This window comes from Gossypium arboreum, chromosome 1, assembly GCF_025698485.1.
Source record: "Gossypium arboreum isolate Shixiya-1 chromosome 1, ASM2569848v2, whole genome shotgun sequence".
Taxonomy (NCBI): domain Eukaryota; kingdom Viridiplantae; phylum Streptophyta; class Magnoliopsida; order Malvales; family Malvaceae; genus Gossypium; species Gossypium arboreum.
In genome coordinates, this window is record NC_069070.1 from 39,019,968 (window position 1) to 39,027,174 (window position 7,207).

Genomic DNA, 7,207 nt, shown 5'->3' on the forward strand with positions numbered 1-7,207 from the left:
TGAACCTATGGCATGTATAGGCTAGTATTTGTTTTGGTCAATTTTGGATTTGTATATATGAGCAATGCGAAAATGACTTGTAATAAAGCTTATGTTTATGTATTTTCAGTTGTAATATAAGTTCATGTTAGGTATATATATATGTTTTGGCATGAAGTAACCATTTATGGCTTATGTTTAGTTTTTTTGGAAAGCTTGATATATGTGGTTGATGCATGTGTTTGATATATGGATTGTTATTGACCTATTATTGAGATACATAATTCGAAACATGAATCAATTTGGAAATTGTTTATAAGGTAAATTATGTATTTGGTTATGTGATGAAATATAGGTTATGGTTATAAGTTATTTATGATTCGGTGTTGGTGTTTAAATCATGTCATTAAGTGTTTAGTTATATAATAATATTGAATTCATGGTATTGGACATGTGTGGACTAAGTTAGGATATGAAAATTTTGATTAAGAAATATGGTTTTTGCATCGGTTTGAAATGGCATGCTTGCATGGGTGATTTGGTTTTAAATTGATAAATAAGGTGTATTTAAAATTCGGCTAAGGCTTTGGACTCATAATGATAAGTATGTGATATGGTATATATCATAATAATAAGAATATATTATGTATTGAATGTTTTTCATGAATGACCGAATGTATATTCTATGGTTTTTTTGGTTTGATCATAAGAAAACTAGCTTGTGTACCGAATACTTGTTTATTGAATCAACTGTGCATTTGTTCTTTTGATAGTTATAGATCATGCGTATTTGATATACCTATGATGTGATCGTTTGAAGCTTGGCTATTCTAGTTCTATTTGTGGTGGCAAGTATACTTGCATATTAGGCATGATTTGATTTATTATTAATAATTCAAAGTTGGTTCAAATTGATATGGTCTTGTGCGCATAACTTGTGATGAGAAAAGATGTATATATATTTTGGATTTGTCATAATGCATATTTATGTGAACTTATAAATATGTCTAGTATACTGTATGGATGTTTTAGCCTAGAATAATATGCATAATATGTGAATTGGTTTAATTATGAAATAGGAGACAGAACAAGAGTATATTGAATCGACACTTGTGTTTTAAAATAAAATTTCGAATTGGTCAATTGGTAACTATAATATATTTGGCCTTTGTAATGTTATTAAGGTTACATATGTTTTGTTTAGTTTTGAAATATGCATATGTGCATAAGTTTTGAAACGGTATGTTTGACATCCAATTAATTAGATAGATATTTTAACACATGCTTTGTATATGTTATTTACTGATACATGTTTGATTATATATAAATCGAGAAATGGTCCAGATTTTTAGTTTTGTAATGAAAGTCTGTTTGAGTTGTGTTTTGATCGGTAATGACTCGTAACCCCATTCTGACGATGGATACGGGTTAGGGGTGTTACATTTAATTGGTATCAGAGTTATGGTTTAGTCGGTTCTAGGACTAACGTAGCGCGTATGAGTCTAGCTATACATCCCATAGTTATAAACTGCGATGGTGTGATGATTCCTAGCAATTAAAATGTGTTTTTTGTAAATGGATCTCGATCGAGCCGTAGCAGGTGATGTGGAAAGTAATGCACCCGTTCCTACTCAAGGGGCAATGCCGGCTGATTCTAAACCGATTTCGAGTAGTCATGAGGGAGAGGCTAAATAGGCCTTTTACCAGATGATGAACGATTGGTTCACACAGTATATTCGTACAAATCCAGCTGTTCAACAACCCCCACACGGCCTAATCCTCCTTAGATACCTGTAATACCTCAAGTTATTGATCTGATGAGATTAAATAAGCCCCCGATTGATAAAATCAGAAAACACGGGGCTGAAGAATTCAGAGCCACTGTTGATAACGATGCTGAGCAAGCTGAATTCTGACTTGATAATACTATTCATGTGTTTGATGAGCTATCATGTACCCCTGACAAGTGTATTAAATCTTCTGTGTCTTTGCTTCGAGATTATGTGTATCACTGGTGGAATACACTGGTGTCGGTGGTTCCAAAAGAACGGGGTTACCTGGGAGTTCTTTTAGACTGAATTTCGTAAGAAATACATCAGTCAGAGATTCATTGATTGAAAATGCAAAGAATTCCTCGAGTTGAAACAAAGTCATATGACCATAACAAAATATGAACGGGAATTTGCGAGACTCAACATATATGCCCGGGAATGTGTTTCGACTGAAGCTATAATGTGTAAAAGTTTTGAAGACAGGTTGTATGAAGACATTAAGCTGTTAGTCGGGATACTTGAAATAAAAGAGTTCATTGTTCTAGTCGAGCGAGCATGTGAAGCTGAAGAGCTCGGGAAAGAGAAAAGAAAAACTAACTTTGATGCTAGAGATTCATGAAAAGATCATCGGGTAAAACATTTCAGTCGGCATCAAATAAATTTTGAGATGACTTTAGCTGTTCAAAGGCTACTGCAGGTTATTCCAGACGGGGTCGAGATAAACCACCCGTGAGTTCGAGAGCTACCTCAGTAGCTAGTGTTGGTAACATCCGACCGAACCAACCTGAGTGCAAACATTGTGGTAAATGACATCCTGATAGTTGTAGATTGAATGATTGGGCTTGCTTTAAATGTGGATCGATGGATCACTTCATTTGTGAATGCCCTAAGTTGGTTGAGCAAGAAATGAAGCAGAATACGAGGCAGAGTAACACGGCAGCTAGAGGTAGACCACCTAGAAATATGGGTAATGTGAGTGGTAGCAAGAGGGGAACTAAAGACACTACTGTTAGATCTGAGGCTCGCGTACCTGCCAGAGCTTATGCTATTCACGCTCCCGAAGAGGTTTCATCCCCAGATGTTATTACCGGTACTTTCACTCTCTATGATATTAGTGTTGTTGCATTGATTGATCCTGGATCGACTCATTCTTATGTATGTGAGACTTTAGTATCCAGTAAGACTTTGCCTGTAGAGTCTACTAAGTTTGTGATTAAAGTATTGAACCCCTTAGGCCGGTATGTTTTGATTGATAAAGTATGAAAGAATTGTTTGTTGATGATTCAAGATTCATGTTTTAAGGCCGACTTGATGTTGTTTCCATTCGACGAGCTTGATATAATTTTGGGTATGGATTGGTTAATGTTACATGATACAGTTGCGAATTGTAAACAAAAGACTATTGATTTGCGATCTAGAATGATGAGATTATTTGGATTGATTCTAATGATCTGAATGGTTTACTGGCAGTGATTTCTTCGATGTTAGCTCAGAAATATGTGAGAAAGGGTTGTGAAGTTTATTTTTCCTATATGCTTGACTCTAAAGTGACTGAAAAAAAGATTGAATCAGTACCAATTGTGTGTGAGTATCTGGATGTGTTTCTCGAAGAATTACCGGTGATAAACCATAAAAGTAACACATTTTAATCCCATACTTAGCATATTTTTGGATGATTTATCATATAATTTAGTGAATTAGATGCTCCTAATCCTTTAATTTCATGTTTTATACTCAGGAGAGCATAAAGGAACAAAAGGAGCAAAAAACGGGCCAAAAATGGACAAAACGGGCTGATTTAAAGATCCACATGGCCAAGACTACTTCCACACGGGTAGAGTACACGTCCATGTGAGCCATATCAGCCTGTGTCGATATCGCTCCCAGTTTCTCAAATACGCGGAAAAAGCCAATTTTTAAGGTTTTTGAGCATTCTAAATCTATATAAACACAGTAGAAGTAGACCTATGGGGGACACATAGAATAAAAAGCAGAAATTACTCGAAGGAAGCCATTGGAATCGTCTCAGAAGCAGATCCACCTCAAGATTGAATATCTCCATTCAAATTTCTCTCGAAGTTTCTTTGGGTTTTTTATGTCTTATTGTTTTTCTAAATTTGAGATGTTTTCCTTTCACATCATGAACTAAAATCCCTAAATACCTAGGGAGGATGAAACCTATGACGAATCTTATTATTTAATGTTCTGAATTTAATGATAAATACTTTTTCTTGTTCTTAATTATGTGTTCTTAATTCTTGATCTAATATTTCCAGGATATTAATTCAAGTTGATGTGCTTATTCAGAGGAGCAAAAGTCCCTTTTTAAGAGTAGATCTATCATAATTAAGTGGAGTTGCATGCAACCCTAAAAATAGGGCGACATAAATATGCTAGATTATAGTCAAATCTAATAAGGGAATCCATAGATCGAGTTAATACGACAATAGAGGTTTTAATTAGAAAGAGATTTCAATTAATCAACCTAGAGTCAGTTGTTTTTAGTCTCGAAAGAGATATTAACATAATTTAAGGATTTCTACGGATCAAAACAAGTGAATAAATCGTTTGATTCAGAGTCAGAATAATAAGTGAAGCCTACGTGGATTCTTCCTTGGGTATTGTCTTTATTATAGGTTTATTCGATTATTTTCTTCACTCTCTGTCGTGTTTATTAGTTAATTAGTTTAGTTAAATTTAGATTAAAACAAAATCCCTTATTTTTTAGGCTAAATAATAAAAAAGATAGTTAATAATAGTACTTTTAGTCATTGTGGATACGATATTCTGGACTCACAATAACTACACTACCCTTCGATAGGTGCGCTTGCCTTAGTCGTGATCGTGTCTGGTTTAGTGTTTCATAAAATGATCATCAAGTTTTTGGCACTATTTTCGGGGACTAAGATATTAGGAACGCTTGATTTTTATTAATTTTTCCATTTTTATTTTATTACATTTAATTTTTATTTTAGTTTTAGTTTTAATTACTAATTTTCCTTTTGTTTGCTTCTTGCAGGTTCTTGTAGTTTTTGACTAGAAAGAATCCATCAGGACCATTATTATTCAATAGTGAAATTGAAAGTACAACTTGTAGAAATCATAGAGAAATAAGGTGGAGCTCATAGTATATAGAGGAAGAGAAAGATTATGATACCAATACTATCGACGAGATGGCTAAAAATCAGAATAATCTGCTACCGCCTATGGTTGCTGCAAATCTTGTAAATCAGAATCCTGCTCCTCATACTATGTACGACTATGCTAAGCCTAATTTAGCAGGGGCTAAATCGAGTATTGTTAAACCTGCAATTGTTGGAAATAATTTTGAACTGGAACCTAACACTATACAAATGATTCACCAGTTTGGTCAATTTGATGGTTTGCAGGATGAAGACCCGAATACTCATTTGGCCAACTTCTTAGAGTTTTGTGATACTTTCAAAATAAATGGCGTTTCTGATGATGCTATTCACCTTCGGTTATTTCCCTTTTCATTGAGGAACAAAGCTAAACAGTGGTTGAACTCGTTACTACGAGGTTCCAACACTACTTGGGAACAAATGACAGAAAAGTTTCTACTAAAGTATTTTTTGTCAGCTAAAATGACAAAGTTGAGGAATGATATCTCTTCTTTTGTACAGATGGATTTAGAAACTCTTTACGATGCATGGGAAAGGTATAAGGACTTAATGAGAAGGTGCCCTTCCCATGAGTTACCTTTATGGCTACAAGTTCAAACTTTTTACAATGGTTTGAACCCCTCAACTAGGTAGTTAATCGATGCAGCCGCCGACGGGACCCTAAATAACAATACAACTGAGGAGGCTTATGAGTTTATTGAAGAAATGTCACTGAATAATTATCAGTGGCAAGTCATGAGGATAAAGCCGAAAAAAGCCGCTGGTGTTACCTTGACATGGTCACCATGTTATCAAACCAGGTAGAGCTTTTAAATAAAAAGATTGATAGTTTATGTGTCTCTATGCAGGTACATCTGGTGATGCAGTGTGACACAAGTCCAGGAGGAATGAATAATCCAAAATGCCTAGCCTACGACACTAGCAATATGAAAGAACAAGTCAACTATATGGGTAACAATTCTAGACCTCAGAATAACCCTTATAGTAATACTTACAATGCAGGTTGGAGGAACCATCCCAATTTCTCTTGGGGTGGTCAACGCAGTCAAAGACCACAACCCCCTTCAGGCTTTCAACCACCTTACCAGTAGGAAAAGAAGCCAAACCTTGAGGAGATGCTAACGAAAATCATCTCGGTGTCAGAAACATATTTGCAAAACACCGAAGTAGCGCTTAAAAATCAACAAGCGTCGATTCAAGGGCTCAAGAACCAAATAGGTTAGCTTGCTAAGCTAATCTCTGAAAGACCACAAGGTAGCCTGCCTAGCAACACCGAGACTAACCCAAGAGAGCAACTCCATGCGATTACTGTTAGAAATGACGAAGGGTTAGTTGATTCCAACCCAGAACCAAGGCAAGAAGGAATGGTAAGTAAATCTAAGGTGGATAAAAGGCAGAATAAACAAAAATCAGTAAGCAAAGAATATACACCTCGCATGCCATACCCTAAAGCGACAAAGAAAGACCGCACAAATGAACAATTTGATAAATTTCTTAACCATTTAAAAAAATTACGTATTAACTTACCGTTTATTGAAGCTCTTTCGCAGATGCCCAATTCAGTTAAATTTTTAAAGGAGCTTCTGGCAATCAAATAGAAGTTAGATGATTTGTCACATGTGGAATTAAATGTAGTTTGCTCAGCAGTTCTACAAAATAAACTACCTAACGAGTTAAAAGATCCACGAAGTTTTACTATTCTTTATTTAATTGGTAGTTTAGCTGTTAATAATGCTTTGGCTGACTTAGGGGCAAGTATTAACGTCATGCCTTATAAAATGATTAAGCAACTAGGTCTTGGGAAACCCAAACAAACTAGGATGAGTATTCAACTAGCGAATAAAACTATTAGATTTCCTAGGGGTATCATTGAAGATGTACTATTAAAAATTGATAAATTCATATTCCCAATAGATTTTGTTGTTTTAGACATAGAAGAGGATGGTGACGTTCCTTTAATCTTAGGGCGACCATTTTTAGGGACTGCCAGGACTATTATTAATGTTGGTACAAGTGAACTCACACTTCGTGCAGGTGACGAAACGGTTACTCCTCAGGCTCGTGATTTGATTGAGATTCAAGTAATGAAGATGACCTTATAAATCCGATTAATAATACTAATCATGTGGTCTAATCCCCTTTGTAGGGAAAACTTTCGAGAAGCACAAATAAGCCACATTCTAGTTCATGCACAAATAATAGAACCATCCATGAAAGACGAATGCTACAGACAGATGAACTAGACGAATGACCGATTTATGGCAAGGAGGAGCAAAAGCAATACCATGTTGAGTTTAACGAGAGAACCAATCA

At 35.3% G+C, this 7,207-nt stretch overlaps 1 non-coding gene across 1 annotated transcript; it reads right to left on the reverse strand.

Moving 5' to 3' along the window:
* Positions 1 to 5,362: 5,362 nt before the first annotated feature.
* LOC128281851 (small nucleolar RNA R71) lies at positions 5,363 to 5,469 on the reverse strand. The gene has a single exon (XR_008272127.1). It is a non-coding gene; the product is annotated as a small nucleolar RNA R71 (small nucleolar RNA).
* Positions 5,470 to 7,207: the final 1,738 nt, after the last annotated feature.